The sequence below is a fragment of the Melospiza georgiana genome, chromosome Z (genome assembly GCF_028018845.1).
Source record: "Melospiza georgiana isolate bMelGeo1 chromosome Z, bMelGeo1.pri, whole genome shotgun sequence".
NCBI lineage: Eukaryota > Metazoa > Chordata > Aves > Passeriformes > Passerellidae > Melospiza > Melospiza georgiana.
Window position 1 is genome coordinate 10,106,063 of NC_080465.1, and position 22,119 is coordinate 10,128,181.

Consider the following 22,119-nt stretch of genomic DNA (forward strand, 5'->3'; position numbering starts at 1 on the left):
CTCAAGGAGCTGATTGGAGATGACTAAAATGATCTAATAAAAATTGGTTCAGAAAGTTGCTGCCTGTTTCAGCATCTCTCAACATGTGGAGCTTCACAAATAGGCAGATATTAATAATAATGTCTAGTTTAATAGTGAAATTCTCTCCAGAAGATATGTTTGAGATTATTGCTATGTATTTTCTAAACCATGTATTAAAACTGCTTTTGCTCAGAGGTTAATGTACTGTGAAAGGTAGATTTTAATGCATGTGTATGCCATGGGCTATTTCAGACTTAGCAAGCTGTAGAAAGCTGTATTAGAATTCTTTCATATATACAGTGGTTCTGGGTAGTTTGCTCTTAATTTTCTTGAATTAGTTGAAAAGTGGCAAAATCATGAAGTGCATGTTTCTGTGAGTCTGAATTTTCCTCATAAATGTGTAAACTGTGCTTCAGTCTTACTGTCTTAACACTGAGTATTGTCTGAAGTCATGTTTAGCACCATTTTTTCTCCTCCTCTAGGGATATCTGCTCTAAGTATGTGAGTCTGTCCATTCAGGCTGTTCACTGAGCACTTTCCACAGTTTTTATTCAGTCTTTCCACCGCTACATATATTCTTAATTGTGTTGCTTTGTGAACTGAAATGAAAACACTGTGTTGCTGTGTACCATATATCATGGTTGTTTATAGTTGGAGAGAACAAAGGCATTTAGGATTTTCATTGGTTTTAATTAGTGACACTATTACCTTCCTTCCTAGAGTTTTCCCATACTAATGTCTTCGAGCTCAATCATTCCTGTCTTTCCAGTCTTGAACACAAGAATGTGTCTTCTGTTACTCCAATATTCATTGGTGTTGCCAGTGTACTGTCCAAAGTTGCTCTGGCCCACTGAATTAATTTAGTAGAATGCAGAGTTAGTGACTGGATGTGGTGGACTTTGAGAGACAAGTTCCATGCAGAAAATAACTTGGTCAAAAAAGGATGCTTTAATCTGAGTTACCTTTTTTGCCTAAGAGATGTATTTCCTTTTTTGAGTTTACTAACAGAACTTACACGGAGGATAACTTTGTCATATTACTGCAAAAAGTGTGAGCAAGATGTTGCTAAAAAAGAAAAAAGGACAGAAAAAACCCCAAAATTGAGTTTTGCTTGCACCTCAGTTGGAAACTTTTGGAACAGATAAAGTTATCTTACTGTTAGTCACCTCTAAGTCCATTTTTCTCAATAGCAACTTAACATTTCTCAAAAGTGTTTCACACTTAGAATCACTTTGCAAATATTACCACTGTATTCCAGCATCAGTGTTAGACGTTGTCTTGAATATCACCTGCGATAAAGTAACCCATGAGGCAGTTTGTTCTTTTGAGAAATGAAAATTACTGCAATTTCTGAAATAGCAGCAGATCTTGTAGAATAGTTTTTCATGAAAGTATTCATTTACTTTGCACTTTCATTTGCCTTGCAGAGAGAGAAAATCACAACTGCATAAAATAATCCCAAAGCTAGCTCATAAAATGTTCAGGCTAGATGAAAGGTTGGGAATGGTGGTGATTAAATTACTATGGACAGCAGCTCAGGCACTTTACATGTACAGATGAATGCAAATAGGTGGAAATTATGTGGAATTAGAGCACTCAATTGCTTCCCCAGTCTCTTATTGCAGTAACTTGATTGACATTAAACCTAATCTAGATTGCTTCCCTAATCTAGATTCTCTCTTCAGGCATTCAGTTACCTGGAAAATTTATCCAGAGAAGCACCTGAGGAAAACATTATCCAGCCTTTTCTGTTGCTCCTGTCTACCTGGCTAGCTCTATATTATTTATAATAACAATCATGTGCAGTTATAGTATCTATAATACCTATAGTAGTAGTTGTGATAACTAGTTAGCTAGCTAGTTATTTATTAGTCATCAGTAGATCCCAGGAAACACTACCTGCTTTCTTATATTGATGTATAACAAAAAGGCATTTACAAGAAATATCAGCCTTACTTGCAAGCCTTACAGCCTTGCAAATACTCTAGAAATTACCAGTTGAAGCAGTCAATAAGAATACAAACTGTGGAGTCAATGATATGATGACTTTGGCTTGACTCCATGATGAGACTTCTGTTTTTGCTCTTTCATTTCATGAGGTAAGTTGCACTGACTCTGTTAGGACATGTGTCTGTGTGACAGCTGGCATAACTACTCTGTCTGTCCTTTCATATATTTTTTGGGCATACATTGTTCATGTATTTTGCATCATATTAGGCCCTGCAGGTACAGCAGGTTATGGGGGCAGGTTTTTGGGAGGAGAACAAAGTCTACTGCAGAGCAAGATGTTTGGGCATGCGGAATGAAAATTTTTGAACAGACAAACAACATTTAGCATTGGGCCACTGTCAGATTTCAAGGAAGAGACACTTATTTAGCAAAAGAAAAGATGAAGAAATTATCTTTTAAGGATTGTTAACTTCTAGGAATCTTCCAAATAATGCTGAGTGTAGAGGAGGCCTTGAGGTACATTCTGAGGAAGGGGAGACTTGTTCAAAATAATTTTCATTTTGTTCCAAAATAACTAAATTGCCGTTTTCAAATGTTACCGTAGTCTAGGATCTCTACTGAAACCCAACACTGAAAATTGGAAGAGTTTTTGGATCTGAAGCATATTCTGCTTAGGAAGTATGCTGGCAAATCCACCTGAAAACTGCATCCCATGTCAGGTCCTGAGAAAGCATTTTTGCTTATAATTTCTCTGCTTAGTGCCCTTGGGTAGCTGTCAAAATCCTTCTGGATAGCACAGTATTAGGATAGAAATGAGAGAACAAGACTGTTTCAGTGTAAAATGTGTTTCTTTGTTTATAAACCTTTTTCATCAGGATGTTCCCTGTGTCTATAGTAAGTAATTAACTGCAGTCATGCTGTCTTTTTGCCAAGGACATGTGCATTATTTTCTGAAAAAGTTGCATAGTTTCACGAAGAACAATGGGGGAAAATCTCATACTCTCTGTAATTTGGAATCATGTTTGTCTTCTAAGTAGACGATAGGGTTAAAATCCAGTCACAGGAGGGAAATAAACATTGCTTTTCTCACTACTAGTGGGATATTTTGACATTTAAAAATCTACTTTCATCTCTGAGGTCTCTCCCTTTCCTTTCTCTTCTATGCACATTCTCTGGATGGATTAAAGAAACAAAAAAAGGGCAAGCTCTTCAAGTGGATTTGATCTGGTCAGTTTTTGCTATGAAAACCTGTGTTCACAGAGAAATTATTTACAGGAATGTTTGTTTCTGAATCCCAGCCAACTGTGAATATCAGCAAGGCAAAGTGGCTCAGCCCTGCAAACGTCTTTTGCCTATCTACAAAGCCCAAAACACATTAGGTTGTAAACTGCAGCTTTCATTAAGTAAAGGCATCTCTCGTATTCAGTAGTCAATAAAAACATTTAAAGGTAGTAAGTTCCAATTTTCTACTTGTAGGGTTTTTTTCTGGGCATCTGTGTTACCAGGTTGATATGTGGCATGTAACATAGGGCTAGGTGAACTTCAAATGAGCCTTCTAAGATAAATTAGTCACTATCTGAAATAATAATAACTATTGGCAAACTTCAGAAACGTCTAGGAACAAAACCAAAGTTATTATTTCCTATTTTGTTTTGCCTTATTTCCCTTTGACAGGGCAATGTTCTTGCTGTTCAGTTTTACTGGATTGCTTTTCTTGAATATTTGCAATAGTCTAGTTGAAGTTGCCTTGCAAGGAATATGCATAATAGAGATCATACTTTCAGTTGCCTGATGATACTTACCTATAAACACAAAATAAAATCCTGATAAATATGTTATTTTCTCTGTATCTTGTGTCTTAGGAGTTTTATTTTGGTATGCATAATATTCTTTCTTCAGAAATATTCACCCATGAGAGCTCTTGCTCTGAATTGTTTTGATTGGTTTACACCTATATTTTTACATGTAGAATCAGATTAAATTCTGTCCTATTTGCATCCTTTATCATGCAAATCAAAATACAGTTTGGCCCGAGCAGTCTTTTTCTCCATCTTCTGTTATGTTTTGGTTTCCCAGCAGTTAGAATTTCCCCCACTCCACAAAAGGCAGCTTTGTTTTGTGATTTTGAATGTGCAAGCTTTTCACTTTGCTGTGGAGGGCATTCTGTCTTTTCTCTGATAGTAATATTACAGACTACAGTTCTAATATCATGCATACGATTTAATAGTAATAGTTGTATTCTGATCACCTTACTCTGTGTGTGTCTTTGCTTCTTTGCTGTCCTGGCTCACTGGAGCACTGAGATTTGGGGAAGATGTCCATCAGAGGAACAACAGTTGATGTCACAGCAAAATGAGGGCATATAAAGTTTACGGATTATAAAAATCCAGTTTGCTCCCAGAAGGTCCTCCAAGCAGACAGGATAAATTGGTACCATTGGGGCTGGTTCTGCAGCTCATATCTCTGGTGAATGCTCTTAAAATCAGAAGGTTATCTGAGATTTCTCTCTACAGGCGAGTGTTGGCAAGTTCAACATGGCAAGTTCCAAAGAGAATTTTGCCATAAGTACTTTTTATTAGAAATCGCTGTGCAAATAGTGGTGGAACATCTTAATGGCTATGGTACTTGACTCTTTGAGGCACAGAAACCTCTCAGACTGTACTCAGATCCTGAACAAGAAGCTTGTCTTGCAGTTTCCTTCAGAATGAGTTGTAGGGTGTATTTTTTGCATTTCTGAGATATGGGGAATTGTTGGAAAATAATGTAACATTTTTCTCATTTTAGGATCACCAATAAGAATGGGAAGAGTACCCAGGTTTTCTTTCTCTTGGGAACCACATGGGTCAGATAGAAAGCAGTATAAGTAGTTTGGGGTGTTAATGATGATGAATTTAAGAACAAGTCTGGTTACAGGAGGAAATTAATTCTGGAGCAGAAATGAACTTCAGACAGTACACATTTCTGAGTTCTTATGGAGATGTTTGTTGGAGGAGAAACTTTTAGAATTTCAATTACTGAGAATATAGTTTAAAATGGAGTTCATTTTCAGCTGAGGGCTAGTTTAAAATGGCATGTTATCTGTCCTCTGTGTGTCTCTAATGAAGACAGAAATGTGTGGTTTGTAAGCCAGAAGATCTTTCAGAGTTCATGGGCTATTATGTGATGAGCTGTATAAAAAAAGGGCATTTGGGATAAGTACAAACCAATTTCAGCCCTGTGGTCATGATAAGAATTGGATAATAATGCTTAAATAAATAAAATTATTTAAGAAAATACCTAATATGAAAATGTGAATGGTTAAGGTCAAACATGAAGAAAACCACTTTTTTTTTTTTTTGCAGTTTCTATACTGATGGTCATACATGATAACATTTAAAGATGACTACAGATATGTTAGCATGATCATGTATTTTTTCAGATAGTACAAATCTTGTGTGATCTACAAATTCTTATGCTTATACATGTCAGTTGCACCTTCAGATTGTTGAAATTTGTATTTTACAGATATTTCATCAGTAAAAATGCTTAGTGTCTAGACAGAAATAACATTACCAGAAAGTTTGACGATGACTAGTGGATTTTTTTGGCACTCAATCAGGTGAACAGCTTAAGCAAATATAATAGCTTTACTAATTGCTTTGAAGAGTCTTACATTATCTTCATATTACCTTTAAAATGCATCAGTGTAACAGTTAGCTGTGCATTGAACAGGTATTGTTGACATTAAGTACGGGTTAAAGAAAATATACCTCCCAATAGATACTGTGAAATGTTACAATTAATCCCTGTTGGTTAGATGAAGCTATAGAATTCAAGTTTAAAACATTGAAATTTTAAGTAGTATAAGCATTTCTAATTAAACCATGGGTTCTGAGAGCACCTTTTTTCAATTTTTTGCAGCTATTTGCATTTAGATATCCTATAAATAAATTATTAAATGCATTATTTAGAAAGTTCTGGCCTGCTATGTGATTTCTGCCATGGGTACAAAATGAGATAGCTTTATGAGTTTGAAATATGAGTTAATGATGTAAAGACATTAAAATCTCATCTTAGTTTTTATGTTCAAGCTAGGCTTCCCTGCTAAACCTTCTTAAAATTAATGAATAACTCCCCTGTGCATTAGGATTTGGGTATCACTGTTTTATGAATTTTCTGTAATAATTAATGCTGTGACATCTGACAGCAGGGCCAAATTGCATTGTTACTGTTGATTAACCTTGGATTTTAGAAAAGAAGCAGGGAAAAATGCCACTAAGACTTGGAAATACAATTTCAAAGTACTTTTATAAGTGCATTTGTTTTAAGGGTGAAATATGTCTATAAATTTCATATTCTATAGGAATGTTTCTTGGACATAGTAATATCTCTTTTTCTTTCTATTATTTAAATTGAAGCTGGGCGTGTAATTTATCAAAGAGGAAAACAAACTATTTAACTAATTTTCTTCTACCAATCTATTTTTGCTTTGAGGTTGAACTGAGCCATGAGAAACTCTATAAGTTCATTGTATTCTAATGCTTGTGCTTTAGAAAAGCATAGTATTTTCAGCAACTCTAGTAGATGTTACAGGGTTAAATAAAAGATGTTTCTCAGTGCAAATCAGCTGACCCTTACTGGGTCAACGTTGGCTGAGGAATTAATCAGGAACGGCAGAAAGAAGCTAGATGGGACCCTCAATGATTTTTCCAAAGATCTGTGAGAATTCATAACAAAGAGGAAGCTATGACAGAAAATAGAGGTGAATTTTTGGCTGTGTAACCAGTGAATGTTTTAATTTTGTAAGTCATGAGTGATGCAAACTTGTGTAAGGAGGTACTTGCATGTGATGGGCAGGGAGCGTGCTCTCCTCGCTGAAGCTTTGTCAGAACAGCCAACAGGCACCGAGCAGTGCAGGAGCAAAGGGCTGGGCAGCCATGCAGAAAGCACAATTAGTATGGATGAGAAATTGAAGAGGGGACTGCTATCAACTCAGATGTCTCACAGAATAAAAAGATAAATTGCCATTTGTTGAGAGAAATTTAGTCTACTTTTAGCATTACCTAAATTTACGTAAGTTTGCATAACTGGAGCAATCCATTCTGAGGTTGTCACCTCCTTCATATGTGACAAGTTCCTATGTATTATACGTCAATGAAGAGAAAAATACCTAAGGTTAGATTAAGAGTTAGAATGTTGGGACCATAAATGCCTATGGAAGTGTTAAAGTCCAGAGAGATTAGATGGATAGGCCCATTTGTACATGAATGTTTTACAACAGCGTCACTCTTTAGGAAAAAGTCAGAAATATTGAAATGTCTTCTAGTCTTTCAAAGTATTGATGTAACAATAGCAGTAAGACTCAACATGTTGAGAAGGTTTCAAGACTATGAATATACATTTCCATGGAGAGGACATTTGCATTTTTTTCATGAAGCAAATTCCACCTTCATTAAGTAATGTCTTGATAGAAGTATTCCAGAAAATACCAGGAGAAATTAAATGGCAATACTCATTTTCAATTCTGTGAATTTTTTGGAGTGTGATTTTCCCAAGTAAAAGGCTTGTTTGAAAGGTGGAAATCAGCCTGCACTAGATCACATGGAGCATAAATGATTCAGCATGAAACAGTTAGTGCAAATTTTATTTCTATATCTTCCATCAAAACCCATCAATTTATCACTAGTAAGGTATGACAGAAGGAATGAAATAAAAAAAAATCTATTGTAAAAGCATTAAATCAAACAATGATTACTTTAGCTGATGTTTTGAAATTAGCTTCTTAAGTACCCCATGCATTTTTGTAAGTACTGAAAGATACTCAGTATATTTATGAATAAGTGCAATTTTTGGGTATAAGACACATTTTAAATTCTCTAAGAATATGTCACCTTAGGGTACTTTTAAACATAGATTTTGTAATTGCTGGAAAATTATATGAGAAATTAAAATGCTAATAATCATCATTATTGCACAGGTTTCTATCGGAATCAACAATAGGAATTATATTTTTATAAATACAGAAAATATAAATAACCTCCTTGGATTTTCTTTCTAATTCCATCTCAGTTAACAGGCCTTTATTTAAAAATCCTATTAAACAAAGGAAGTTTATCTGTATAATCCTGTGATTTTCTGAGAGAGAACTTTCTGAGAAAGGGAAAAAATTTATCTGAGATACCATTGTCCAACTTAGTTTTTGTAATGCCACTATTAGACAGCTGCAATAAAAACAAAATTATTTGTAATTGCTCCTATACATAGATTTATAAATTATTTTCTATCTCAAGAGCGGAAGACTTGTCTTTCAATTAAAGCTTCTAAAGCACAATATGGATTTTAGCTACTTCTGATGTGTCCTTATCAGTTAGTACAGTTCAGCTAACTCTTAAACAATTTGCAGTTTTTGAACTTTCTTATTTATTGGAGCTTTTTTTGGGGTAAAGGAAGGAGAATAATACATGGAGAGAATTATTCACTTCTAATCTCTGCTGTAGAAAATCCTTGCGTACCATGTAATCCCCTTTTTTAACTAGTGTATAATTTGACTCCAGCCCGCAGGCAAAATAGAAGGTTCACTCTTTTGGTTGCTCTCTGTAGCTCTACGGTGACATTTCTCTTGAAATTAGTAACATGAGAAATATAGTTAACACGCTACTGGTCTCAGAGTCGAAGTCATCAAAAAGAAAAAGCTTTTTCCCAATATTTTCACCACCTGAGGTGGCATTACTTGCAAGTAATGCAAGCCAGCAGGGCCAAAGGGTTTGTTTTTTATCCATCCTTTTAATTGTAACTCTAAGGAAAGACAGTGGATTTTGACTCGTAGTGAAAGTAAACATGAACTGTATATTTGTATGGCCAAAATGAAAAACCAAAATCTGTCATTCCTTTCAGCATTTAGATATTCTATCTGACACAAATCCAATTGTTTTTCATTCACTCATAAATAAAGCATGGGACAGATGTGCTAGGTTTACAAATTGCTGGAGAAGGAGATGGTGTTTATCAGCTGCCTTTCTTTTGCCCTCTGTTGCTAGAGATAAGAGAAATCCAAATTGACTTGCTTCCTCTGCCTGAGGCATCTTAAACTCGCAGCTCCCTGTGTCTGAAGCATGCTCTGTGTTTCTGTATGTAGCAGTATGGCTTCAGCTGCTCATGGCTGCTCTGAGGTTTTGGTAGAGGACGGTGCTGCTACTAAAGAGAGAGTACTGAGATGATCACTGGATTTTGGAAAAGCAATACAAGCATCATGCTGAAAGGACAGAGTATCCATTTTTTCGTCTGCTGTATCATGTGCCTGAGGGATGGGGTGAATTTCTCTTTTGCTGCCTCCACAAACATACCCTCTTCAGTGTGTCCAGCAGTTATGTAAGCACCTCCAGGGGCATCACCCCTAAAGCCTCCCCATTAGCCACAGTTTCCCATCGGATCTCCTTCAGACCCTGAGCTGCTGCTCCTGCAAATGTGATCACCGGCCAGGTCATGCTTTGTGCCAGCTGTTCTTCTTTCTCAACAGCCAGTGAAAACCTCAGCAAATTCTGTCTTCCTTCTCAGGTTCTACACCAGAAGCTGACTTCTCACAAGCTACAGAGGAGGTGAAGTGTTCTGACTCTTTAACTTCTCTCCCCCCAGTCCTTTGAGTAAAGCCACATTCTCTTGCGGATGAGTGGAGTTACCTGACACTCATTGCAGCAACAAAGGCGGCTGAGCCAACCCTTCTCTCCTGGAGTAAGTTTAGACATTCCTTAAAATAGTCTAAAATTTGGTTCTCAAAGTAAAATAATTTTGGTTGTCCTGAAACTTTTAATAGAAAATTTCAGAAGGATGTAGCTAGCAATTTACTGTTCAGCACACACTCTGTGTTGGTGGGAGGAGTGGTAAGACTTCACTCAAAATGGAGTCTGGTGGTGTTGTGGAAAAAGACTGTTCAGAAATGAGCTGTCAGCTTGTCATTTGTACATTATATTTTTTGCAATTTTGATACGGTACATGAAAATTTTGTTACATCATCACGGAGCTTTCAGCTGATTGCTGACTTACAGTTGAGGTTAGTGCAGTGATTTATATGCTCACATGCTAAGAATTTCCTCTATTTCTTTCTGTTCTTCTGTTTCCTTGTTTTCTTTTTGGAGAATTACTATGACACAGATAAAACAGTTTACAGAAGTAAATTTAGAATCTTTACTTTCTGTGATGCTTATAAATTGATGCCTTTTTTATTATGTAGGGAATGTATTTTGAAAGAGCAGTATTTCTTTGCAAGCAGTAACTATGTTGTTCCAATTATTGATATAGATGATTGAGGTTATTATCCAGGACATGTTTTTGGCTACAAAATACAAGAATTGGATATAAAAGCAGCTGTTCCAGTTTTCATCACTGAAAAATTATTTTATTGCCCTTACTTAGATGCTCTTTGAGACATTAAGACTTAAGAGGCTCTTAGATAACTTTAAGGGGAAATGATAGTGAGGAATAATATATTTTTCAATATTAATAGTGAAGAAAGTTTCATCAGGCCAAAGCTGCAGCTTCTCTCCTTGAATTTACAGGGGAAACATGAAGCCATTTTATTTTTCATTACTATTCTAACTAGGTAAGAATTTCCAGTAAATACTTCCCCTCTCCTTTGTGCTGTCCAAAACACAATTATTTGCACACTTCCATGCATACACAATGTGCACACATAGACACAAAAAACTAACAAAAAACCCAAAACTCCAAAACCCACCTCAAAAACAAAAAAAGAGTGCATTTTGACTGTAACAGGGGGAATTATCCAAATGATAGATTCAGGAGTCTTTCCTTCCCCTTTTGCTCCTGTCACATGGTCTATAACACCTATAACAATGTTACGTCACACCTACATAATCATGTTCTGGAAGCTCATTTCTAGGACTGCTCAAAATAAATTAAAAGGCATAATTTTGAGTGCCTAAGAAGAATGTAAATACTGATATTTCTGATAAACTGCTATTTCATCCTTTTTTAAGTCAGTTTCATATGTTTTGTTGTGTTTGAGTGGTGGGTAAGAGCTAATAAGTAGATTTTAAGAGGCTGCTGAGGACCATCTCTATTTTTATATATAGGTATTTGCAAGAGCTGTTGAAACAAAAGTTGACCCCTGCAAAGGAAAGTTTGCATTGAGTCATTGTATACTTGCAAAAGTTATAAATTCCTGTATTTATTTTTATAATGCTGTAAGCATGTACATTCTAGTAGAGTAATCAAAATGTAGAGCTCTTCCCAAGGTTAATGTTGCTAGAAAATACATAGTGTTTTCCTTAAGGAGACTTCCAAATGTCTTCAATGTAAATGTCATGCCAGGTTGATCTCTTTCATGTATATTTACTGCTGAGAGTACAACACATATGAAGACACCAAATTATACCCTGATATTATTTTCACCTTCCAATCTAAAAATATATTCAGTCTCCTTTGTGGTTTATATTCCATTTCTTCCTCATACCATGATTTCCTTGGGAGCTCAAGAAAGTAACTGGTTAAGTCTTGGTAATGAATGCATAGAAGCCTTAGTATTTTTATTTCACAGTGCAGAAAGGCTCAAGAGTTGATGCAACCCTTTCTATTCTGCCTGCTGGAAAAGGGCTGTGATTGGGTGGGTGGGAAGTCTTCCAACAGGCTGTTAAAGCATGTGGTAAAATCTCTTTCTTGGCCTCAGGACGGACATCTACTGAATTTAGAGATTTCTGCCCAAGATTCAGTTGTGAGCCACTCAGTTATTTCTAGTAGCTAAAACTTCCTAGAAACAAAGACAGAACATCCCAGTGTCCAGCAACCTCACAGAAACCCATTTTAAAGAAAATAATTGAATTCGAGTATTTTGACTAACCAGAATAGTAATGAATGGTAATAATAATGAATCATTGTGTGCCTTTAGTCACATTGGCATGTTTAGGGAGAACAGGATAATGTAATTTCAGTAATTTCCATACTGTCAGTGAAATGAATACTTTTTTCTTGTGTGGCAAAATATTTGTGCCAAATGATAAAGGAAAAAATAAATCCTTAAAGCACATGGTAATGAACAGTGAGTGGTTAGCTAGAATCACAAATTATTTCACCCCTCAACAGGTAAATTGCAGAAAAAATGCATCAGTGAATTTATGGATTTTTTTCTGATGTCTTTTAAATCCTTTTGGCTTGCAAAGTAGGTCTGATCCTACAAGGCTGATGGATTGCTCAAGTAATTTGAAATAGATGAAAGATCTGTAAATGTCAAAAAAAAAAAAAGGCAGAAATATTGATAGTTACATTGTGTCCTACATGTCTGTTTTCACCCATATAGTTATTTTTTTTAAAAAATAAGGAGGTGGAGGACTGCCAGCTCACTTATCATCTATCCTTCCTAGCTTCAGGCTGAATAAGAAAAGGTTACACCTGTCAACTGGAAGATGTACTCTGGGGAGAATGATTTTCAAACCCTTTACAGGTCACGTTAAGACATGTAATTATACAAAAACCTCTAAACTCTAAACATTGAAACATGAAAATTTTTAAATAATAGCAGAGGCAAGTCTTTAAAGCATTTAACTATTCTGTGTGAACTTTGCGTTGTAATTATTTTAATGCCCCTTTCTCTGACTGATAATAGGTTTTTTCCTTTGTGAAGTAGATTATGCTGTATACCAAAATAATTTATTTTTATTCATTGAGTGTAGGTTCACAGGCATTTTTAATATCATCCTGTTTTCTGTTGTATAATCAGCTCCAGGAACTGACTGTTGCAAAAGTATGCCACAAGATATCTGAATTTTTACAGAAAAATTACTGACTTACACGGGGTACAGGGTGCTGGTATATTTTCTTATGTATCAGACCTTCCATCCTTTTACTTTCTGGCATAAACTGGAAGGCAGAGATAGCAAGGTCCTCAGATTAATTAAAGAGGTATTAGGTGCAGCACTGATAGGGAACTTCCCAGTACTATATACTGGATGTGACAGTGGGCAGTAATTCCAAATGCAAACCTCCTTCATCCTTGATATTTTTTGTTTTAATATTTACTTATTCTGCTATTGCCCAGGTAGACAAACTTTGTAACCGACTTCCCAAGTGTTTCAGTAGCTATATTTCACTAATCTTTAGGAATAGAATGTTGCATCTCTTTCTTTTACTAATCTTTGTTCTACCTCCAGTTCACACAGATGTGCATTCAAACTAATTAAGGAAATTTGCTTTGACTCAGCATGAAAAGGCAGGCAAAAATAAGAGCATATGAAAATAGTATCCGATATTACCTAATTCTTATATTACAAGAAATGCAGTAAGAATGAATGGGTGGGTTCCCTGGACCGTAGGAGATTCCCTTGGAGCATCTCAGATACACAGCCTTAATTTGGGAAAACATCAGTAGGCCTCAGGTTTAGGTAGATGTTCATCTGCATCCCTCCATACTCAGGGAAGGATGCTGAAGAAACAAGTTGTTCACCACTAGCATTGCAGGATTTATTTGTTTCACAAGTGTAGCCAAACCTCAACAAGCATCAAAATTCTTTTTGAGTGTTTTGGCTTGTAGGTTGAATATTTCAGATTATTCACTTCTGAAAATAAACAGAAATCTGTAGAGCCTGAAAAGGACAGAATGAAATAAAATGTTAGCTTGTAGCATGTTGATTAAAATTATTGCTTGGATCTCAAAAAAAATCTGCAACCAAACCAGAAATGCAGCCAAATTTTCTTTTACAGAGTGAAGTGCCTCATATGCAAGACTGGCTTTATGGTTTGATTATTGTCTACTGAGCACATGGTATAAATTATTTCATAACCCCTTATGAAGCAATACTCAAGTACTTTTCTTTTTAAATGAGCTTATAGCCAAACAGTTGATGTCTCCTGTTGAAGAACCACCCCAGACATTAAAGTATTTTTCCGTTCACAGTAATTTCCATATTATCATTAGGATGTATCTTATAGGGATGGAACTACTGAAGTTTGAGTGCTTCTGTACAGAGACACCCACCCCATGTAATTCTCACATGGGTTGCTGCTCTTGGCACAACTGTAGTGGCCACTTGAGCTTGTGGATGTGACCTTGCAAACTACAGTCTAACTGGCTGCAGTCTTCTGGGTATTGCCCAAGATTTGGCCAGCATCTAGACCAAAGGAGTAGAAGAAAAAGTGAATTAACATGTCTGTGTGTACATTATATGTAAACACATACATAAGACACATGAATAATGCATAAATATACATATAAATGCTTATGTTTACATATTGACAAATATATTCTATTGCACCAATTGATAAGAAAGCATTTATGTGTAATTAGACTTGCTTTTTAAGCAAATCTACATCAGAAGCCTGTCTGCCAATAAATACTGGGACAAGCTATAGCTTCTTAATTTGAAATGAAATGCATAGCTCAAATGTTATCCTCTAGTACAAAGAAAAAGCTGGTTTCATCTTGATAATTTCTTGCTTTTTTATGCATGGTAATTAAGTACAAGATGATTTTTTGAGAAAATAAATTTCTGGGAGCTGGTAAGCGTGTATCTGAGAGACAAAATGAATCAAAACCACCCTCCCAGAAATATTTGTGAGTACTTTTCTCATGAAAGATGTATCATAACATATCCAAAAATTCATGAGAAAATAAGTAAGCTTCCCAGGACTGTGTTCACACTTGGCATAACCAATTCTATCTTAAAATATACATTATGATACCACCAAACCCCTAACGAACCAACACCTAACACCTAACGAACCAAAAAGGCAAATGAAAATAAACTCATGTAAAGAAAAATTATCCAATGAAAATGTTTCTAAAATTTGAAATGGTAAACAGAAATGTACTGTCACTGCCAAAAGTATGTCTGAGGAATTGTAGAAATATAATTTATACTTTCTATGCATCCTGTACATACTACTCTACTTAAAATTTATGTGTTCTTCTTTTAAAAGGTGATATGCTTCTGACCAGTGAACAAGACTGCAGGTTTTCCCAGGATACATCATTAGGTCTTTTTCCAGTGCCATTCTTTTCCCTATTAGCATTTTTTTGGTTGGAGTTTTGTCATTTTTTACATTCATCATAGCAACCTGTAGTGTAAGTTACTGACTCCTGTGATGTCAAGATGCCTGGTACCTCTCACCTTGTAACTTTGGCTGCTTAGATATCAGCATATTGGAAACTAGTGGAATTAACAAAAAATACCTCAAAAACAAAACAAAACAAAACAATTACCAAAAAAAAAAGGAAAAGGCTTGATTGCATGTTGTAGGTCCTACAATATTACTTCTCACAAATCTAAACTGTTTGATACTTGACTGGGACAAGCAGTACATAAATGTGGCCAGTAGTAACAAGCAGTAACAAGCAGGAGATTTTATGAGTTTCATATATTGATAAGCACATTGCCTCTGACATTGATTGCGTGCTTCTCATTATAAAATATTACAGTAGCTCTCAGAGTCAATGTTCTGGTAGTCTTCATTTTGTTGTGCAAGCAGACAAAGATAGTAAATATCTGTGAATACACTGCTTAAACAGTTGGAGTTCAGTTGGATAACCGTATTTAGTACATACTGTCATCATATGCATTCTGACATAATTTATGAATTTCTATTCAGGACTATATTTATAGAACTTTGAATAGGAAAAGCTCTGGAGATAGCAAAACTGGCATGACAAAGAACTTTATAAATCTCATTAAGGAAGTGTTGCTAGGAGTGGCTAGTGAGATCACAAGAATACTATTGTAGAAGCTAATACACACTGTCAATGCATAAATTAATGTAGTGTGTAAAGAAGAAAAGGGAAATGTGTACATTTCATTTGTAATGTGTAAATATTTTCACTTTTCATGCCATTTTCAATCTCTTCCTAAGCTTGGAAAGATAAACTTCCAATAAGGAACTGAGATTTCTTATTTACTCATTGACAAATAAATTATTTACAGATTAAAACAGCAGGATGGGAAATCACACATTAATATGTTTTCTGAAGCTTCTGATGAAAAAAGTAGGAATAATTACAAGAAAAGTTTGGTGGTGGTTTGTTAGCACCCTGTGTTGTTTAGATTTAGGTGGTTTAGTTTTTACAGAAAAAAGATGTCTCAACAGATATCATGATCAGGATTTCTTGGACAGTAGAAACTAGCAAAAATTCCCAAAATTTTAGCGAAGCATTCCCTTTGCTTTTAGTAATTCTTCAAATGAGGGATTTAGCATAGTAATTAATCTTACTAAAATAGTAAAAAGCTTAAGATAAAATAAATGAAATAGTCTATATCTGAATCTAAATATTTCTGTATCTTTCAGGAATAAGTAAGTAACTTATACAACAGTGTTGGTTTTGCATTGGAGCAACCCATGAAAGTGATTTTTTCTGAGAAGAGCTGCTGAGAGCTTTCTCTGTGCCTAGCAAAAAATATGTGAGTAGAACTAATAACGGGGCATGTGCTCTGACTTGCAGTGTCCTTAAAACAGGTAATAGCATATGTCCAAATTAATCCTGTCTGGGCTAAAATAGCCCAAATAACAAAGCTTTTTTTTTCGGCTGGTCTTTCAGGTGCTTCTACCAGACTTAAAAAGATGGAGAAATTACATGGCTTAGTCAGAATCAAGTAAATCTCCCTTTCTCAATTGAACATGAAATACATTTCGTAGTTGTTTTCTCTTTTTTTCTTGATAAAGGGCACGAGGCCCAGTATAGAAACCATTCTAAAAGTATTCCTTTCTGTGATTATTGACATCCTCACTGCACATATCTCTTCAAAGTTGGTGATGTCTTCTCTGTAATTTTCTTGATGTCTTCCAAGCATGTCACTGGATTTATTGGTCTTTATTTAAAGACTTTATTTAAAGACCAATAAATGCAGTGGTTTCTCTGCATCTGAGAATGGGGCAGCCGTTTCATGGGCCTGAGGCTGAAAGGAGGCTTCCCTTAGTAGCCTTGTGCCTTAACATTTTCCATTCACAGGGCTCTGCTTAGCAATTTGTCCAGAGTCAATATGGTCATGGCCACGATGAGAAGGAGGATTCCTTGTAGATGAGACTAGACTCTCTCTCAGTTTTTTAAGATTCTAACAAACAGAAAAAAAGCAGAAGGACATAGATGGTTTTCAGGTAATACATGCAGCAAACTAAAATTTATTTTTTAGTACAGAAGAATGGTTATCTAGTTTTGAATAATGGGGAGAAGAGCAACATTGGTTTCTTTGATTCTCTAGCTTTTGGGACTTATTAATGATGCTGTAGAAGGAAGAGAATGACATGGCAATGCTGCCCAAGTACTGAAAAGAAGAAGGGACCTGAGTGAACAAAATGGTTTCCTGTAAATTGTCTGAGCCCTAGCTCCCTAATAATGACTTCAATAGGATCAGAGTTTTATTATGAGTTTATTGATAAGGTATGCTGTAACAAAATTATTTTGTAAGGATGAATTAAATGTACATATCTGAATGTACAGCCTTGCTATCAAAAGGATAGCAGACTATAGGATTAAAAGCTACACAATTCAGGATAGGAGTCAGTAATTAGTAGGCAGGTGGTTTTTTTTCAGTGACTGGCCTTCTTTCTCTTGCTGCTCACTTCTTCATGTGTACAATAATGGTTTGCAAATACAGATTTTTGGGGGAGGTAGCAAGAGGAACAGCTGGTTTTTTGATGCAGGCATTGGTACCTAATGAATTTTCCGCTGAGCAAGTTTAACCATAATTTTTAGTTTAAACGTATTCTTTATTAATATGGAAAGGTGCAAAATATTTTCATAGTTTTTACTCTTTAGCACAGTTAGTATAAAGAAAAGAGGGCAGTCTTTTCTTCTTGGTAGAATATTGATGAAATGAGGGTGGATGTCACATGGTTGTATGGAATGAATTGAATTGTGTGGGTTGACAACTCTATGACAGAAATGACGGGGAAATTCAAGTATACTTGATAAATCACTTCCTGGTTTTGTAAGCAGTCATCCTGGGTTTGGTTGGGATGGAGTTAATTTTCTTCTTAGTAGTGTTTTGGATTTAAAATAAGAATAATGATGATTAACACGCTGGTGTTTCTGTTGTTGCTAAGTAGTGTGTACCCTAAATCAGCTTCCTCTGCTTTGCCAGTGAGGAAGTGCGTAAGAAACCATGAGGGAGCAAAATCAGGAGAGGTGGCCCAAATTGGCTAAAGGCACATTCCATACCGTAAACTCATGTCCAATGAACTGAGGGGGCTGGGTGGGAGCTGATCATACGGCTTGAGGACAGGCTGGATATCAGCCAGCAGCTGGTGAGCCATATTGAATTGTCTATCCCTTTTCTTTCTTGAGGTTTATTTATCTCTCTTTTTTTAAAGTGTCACTTTTGTTACAGTTGTTTTTGTTATCGTTATTATTAAAATATTTTCATTTTATTTGGGTTCATCAATTTTTTTCCTCAGTTCTCCCCACCTCACTCTGTGGTAGGGAGTGATTGAGCAACGGCATATTACTTAATTGCTGACTGGGATTAAACTATAACAGCATGATATTGTCTATTTTTATGAATTACAACTCAGAGGAAAAGATCATATTGTTCTTCGTGTCTACTGTGCTTGGCATTGTATTTTATTGTATTCAGAATTTAAGTTGTTTTCTGACAAAAAATTCTATTTGCATTATGTCTTTTGTGAGTATTATTGTTATTATTTTAAATGTATGTTCGTTGTACCATATTAATCTTGTTCCTGAGAAATAAGCTGCATTTAAGGATAATATTGTCTTTTTTGTTGATTCTTATGAGATAATAACATACAGGAATCATTAGCCCAAACGTAATTGAAGCCTGAAACTGTGACATCTGAGAAAGTGTTGTGTGTTTGTAGTGATATGAAGGCTGACTTCCGTTTAAAAGTAAGCTGCTAGCAGATGTTTAGAACATGGTTCTTTTTCATTAACAATGTGAGTCAAACCCTGAATACTTGACTAGGAAAACAACTTCCTGCTAAGCTAGTGGTATCACAAATCTGCCATGTTTGCCAGGCTATTGGGTTACACTGGGCCACTAACAATTCTGAATGTTAAATAAATTTCACTAAGTGTTTTATCTTTTCATTTAGTGCTGGGGGAAAAGCCAAAAAGAATTTACATTACACAAAATTCAGATTCCTTTTTTTTTTTTGTCTGACAGTGAAGTTCTGTCCTACCCCATGAAAATCTTTATCAATTTAAGTGGTTCAAGTAAGAAGTGTGAGGAAATGTGAATGAGGTGCTAGATTCACAAAGCTAATGGCAAAGAAGTGATCGTCCTCCTCATTGAAGTTTGTACCTTCAGGTGTAAGTCACCAAAAGTGCATGAGGAAGTTGTTATTCTTTTCCTCAGGAGGTGTGAATTTAATACTTTAACCTAAATTAGTGTCCTAGCTACCAACAAGTATTATAAGGTGTCTTTTTTAGATACTGCTGCTTTATCTTCCCTAATAAATAAAGCTAGGAAAACTCAGTAGGTCAGTGAACCTCAGCATCAGACTACAGCATTATTAGTGTTTTATAAAAATTAAAACAGTTTCACAAAAATGAATATGAAAGACCCAAATCAGAATTATATATAGTATTTTTGTGACTAGAAAACTTACTTGTCAGATGGGGAGCTTCTGCTGAGTTCATTTTCTATTTAATTTATTAACAAGTATTAGAGTCCAGATTTCACAGGAGATGCAAGTAATCACCTTGAAAAAGGGTATTTCAAAGACACCACTGAAGTCAAACCCATTTACCCCAGAAAAAAAAGGCTTATATACATAATAAAGTGCTACTATAAAAGATCATTTCAAAATACCATTATTTTTTGAACTCCTGCTTACATGAAAAGTGAAATGGTAATTAAAAATTATATTTTGTTTATTAACTTGTCTTTTTAAAGTAACATTTTTTGTAACTTTGCCCTTCTTTTCTTTTTAACAGCACCTTCAGGCTTGAAGGAATATCTATATTTGGAGGCACGTCAATTAATTTGCGTATCAGATTCATCATTGTGACTTCTTGCAGGCCAGATCTGAGAAGTAACCAGGAAACCTGACCCTTAGTGGAGAATGGAAGAACCCTTGAAGTCAGAGCACAACTGAGCACTAGTGTAATCTGCATTGAATCATCTCTCTCAGATCTGACAGCTACAAGCTGAGTCCTGGCAGCAGCCACAGCCTTAAATTCCATTGAGTGGGAAAGAAGGATAAGAGAGCTCAATGTTTTGCCCCGTTGCAGAAACTGCTGTTTCCAGGCCTAACACCTGAGTCCTGTGCTGAGCAAGGAGAGTACCAAACAAGGAGTTTTTCATGGGTACAGCCAGCATCAACAAATATTTCAATATGTAGCCAAAAGGGAAAAGGAAGCACTTAAGTAATATCAGAAAATGGATGCATTTATTGTAACAGAGAAATGTTACTGTCCGTGGGGAAGAAGACCTCTGTCGTCCCTTGTATATATTCAAAGCCATACAGGAACAGGGCATAAGTGAAGTCACTTAAAAGGATGCTGTCTCCTGTCCTCCACCCGACTTTGAGGAAGTTCTGCTCTTAGAGATTGCATCTCGATGCACTTCTGTTATTTGCACTGTCACTTCCATTCAGGGTAATGATGTGTGCCACCATTTGCACAGATGACCCCAGGAGATTTTTGACCACAACAAGCTATACTTTGCCAGGGCTCCAAATGGAATTAAAAAGTTAGAACTGAAGAAAGACATTTATGCTCTCTTTCACTATGGGGATCTCTTCACAGAAAGGATTATGGTCCTTTCTTAGGATGAAATAAATACATGCATATACATACATATATACATATGTATATATATGAAAAAGCAGCAACATGATAGGGTGTATTTAAAAAGGGGATATAATCTTTTTTAATAGCATCCATTTTTTTTATCATATTAGCAGCTGAGAAGTTTAAGCTATTGAATTATACATCAAAAAATGTTCCTGTTGAACATTGACATTTAGTCCCAGTTACTGCTAAAGAAGTCATTTGTAATATGTACTTGACATAAAATTTTTCTAGCCATTTGTCTATACTTCATGGAGAAATCTAACAGACAAGCAACATTTTCAGTTTATTTTTCTAAATAAATGTGTTGTTTGTATTATTTGCAGTCACTCATTTTGGCTGGTTTTCATTATCTCCAAAAGTGATTTAAAGACAGAACCAAAACACAGGGATTGTTTGTTCTTGTTAAGCTGTAATGATTTGCTGAATGAAAGCTTTAATATAAATACTGTAATTTGTAAAATGATGAAGTATATTTATATAGGCAAATATGTATGGAAAACAAAAGGAGGTATTTTAACTCTTAATTTCAGAACATAGTTTATTTTAATATCCACAGGAAGAAATTAAATATATAATGGGATAGGGTTTTTATTATCAATGAGTTTTACTAAGTGAAAATTTGGATGTTTAAGAATGAAATGAATGTAGTCAAATAATGGTGGTTTCCCAAATTATACAAAGACCTTTTGCCAGTTGTCTCATTTTACTCAAAAACTGATTTAATCATCGGGGGGTTGGGTTTTTCTGGGGGGGTGTGTGTGCTAAGGTTTTTGTTTGGTGTTTTCTTTGTTTTGGCATACTGACAGGACCATGAATTTGATACTATTTGCTCATAATTTGAAAAGCTACAGAATAAAAGATTGTTTATTAGAACAATCTACAGTTTGCAGTTAAGAACATTCATTGTTATCAAACTTACGCAGTGTTTTGTTGTAGAGTTATTGAACATTTCAATGCTAGAGCTGTTTTGAATAAATTTTTTTTCCTTTTTTTCTTAGTCCATTAGCCTATGTGTAATTCAAAGAGAAAAGTAATACATTTGGTTCCCAGTTCACTTAAATAATTTGTCTTAAGTCCAGTTATATGTATCTGATTTTTAAAAAGCTGAATAGCTTTTTTTTTTCCAGTTCATTGCTTTATGGAAGCATTTAAGTGCTCACTAACAGAAAAAATACCTTTCAACAACAGAAATAATTTTCAAAAAATCTGTGGGTTAACCTTGTGAAGGGCAGATGTCTTAAAAATGTGTTGCTCTGCTCCAATGTGCTAACAAGTGTAATGCGTGTGTGTTTGTGTGTGCGTGTGCACGCATGGCACCCTTACCTGCTCATGAGTGAAATGCCAGCTCTGCTGAAGTAAGTGCCACAAGTCCTGTTACTGGAAAAGATGCTCTTGCTACTGTATTCTTTGGTGAAAGA

The 22,119-nt window shown here is 35.4% G+C and overlaps 1 protein-coding gene across 4 annotated transcripts in view; it reads left to right on the top strand.

The window, feature by feature from the left end:
• Positions 1-21,698, top strand: part of PRR16 (proline rich 16) — a 139,017-nt gene extending 117,319 nt beyond the window's left edge. For 3 of the 4 annotated variants that reach the window (XR_009115935.1, XR_009115936.1, XM_058044208.1), the window contains one exon: positions 19,841-21,698. The gene's annotated coding sequence lies outside the window, so the exon portion shown is untranslated. Of the gene's footprint in view, positions 1-9,504; positions 9,546-19,840 lie in introns of all 4 variants that reach the window. The other variant, XM_058044209.1, reaches the window with a different exon arrangement.
• Positions 21,699-22,119: the final 421 nt, after the last annotated feature.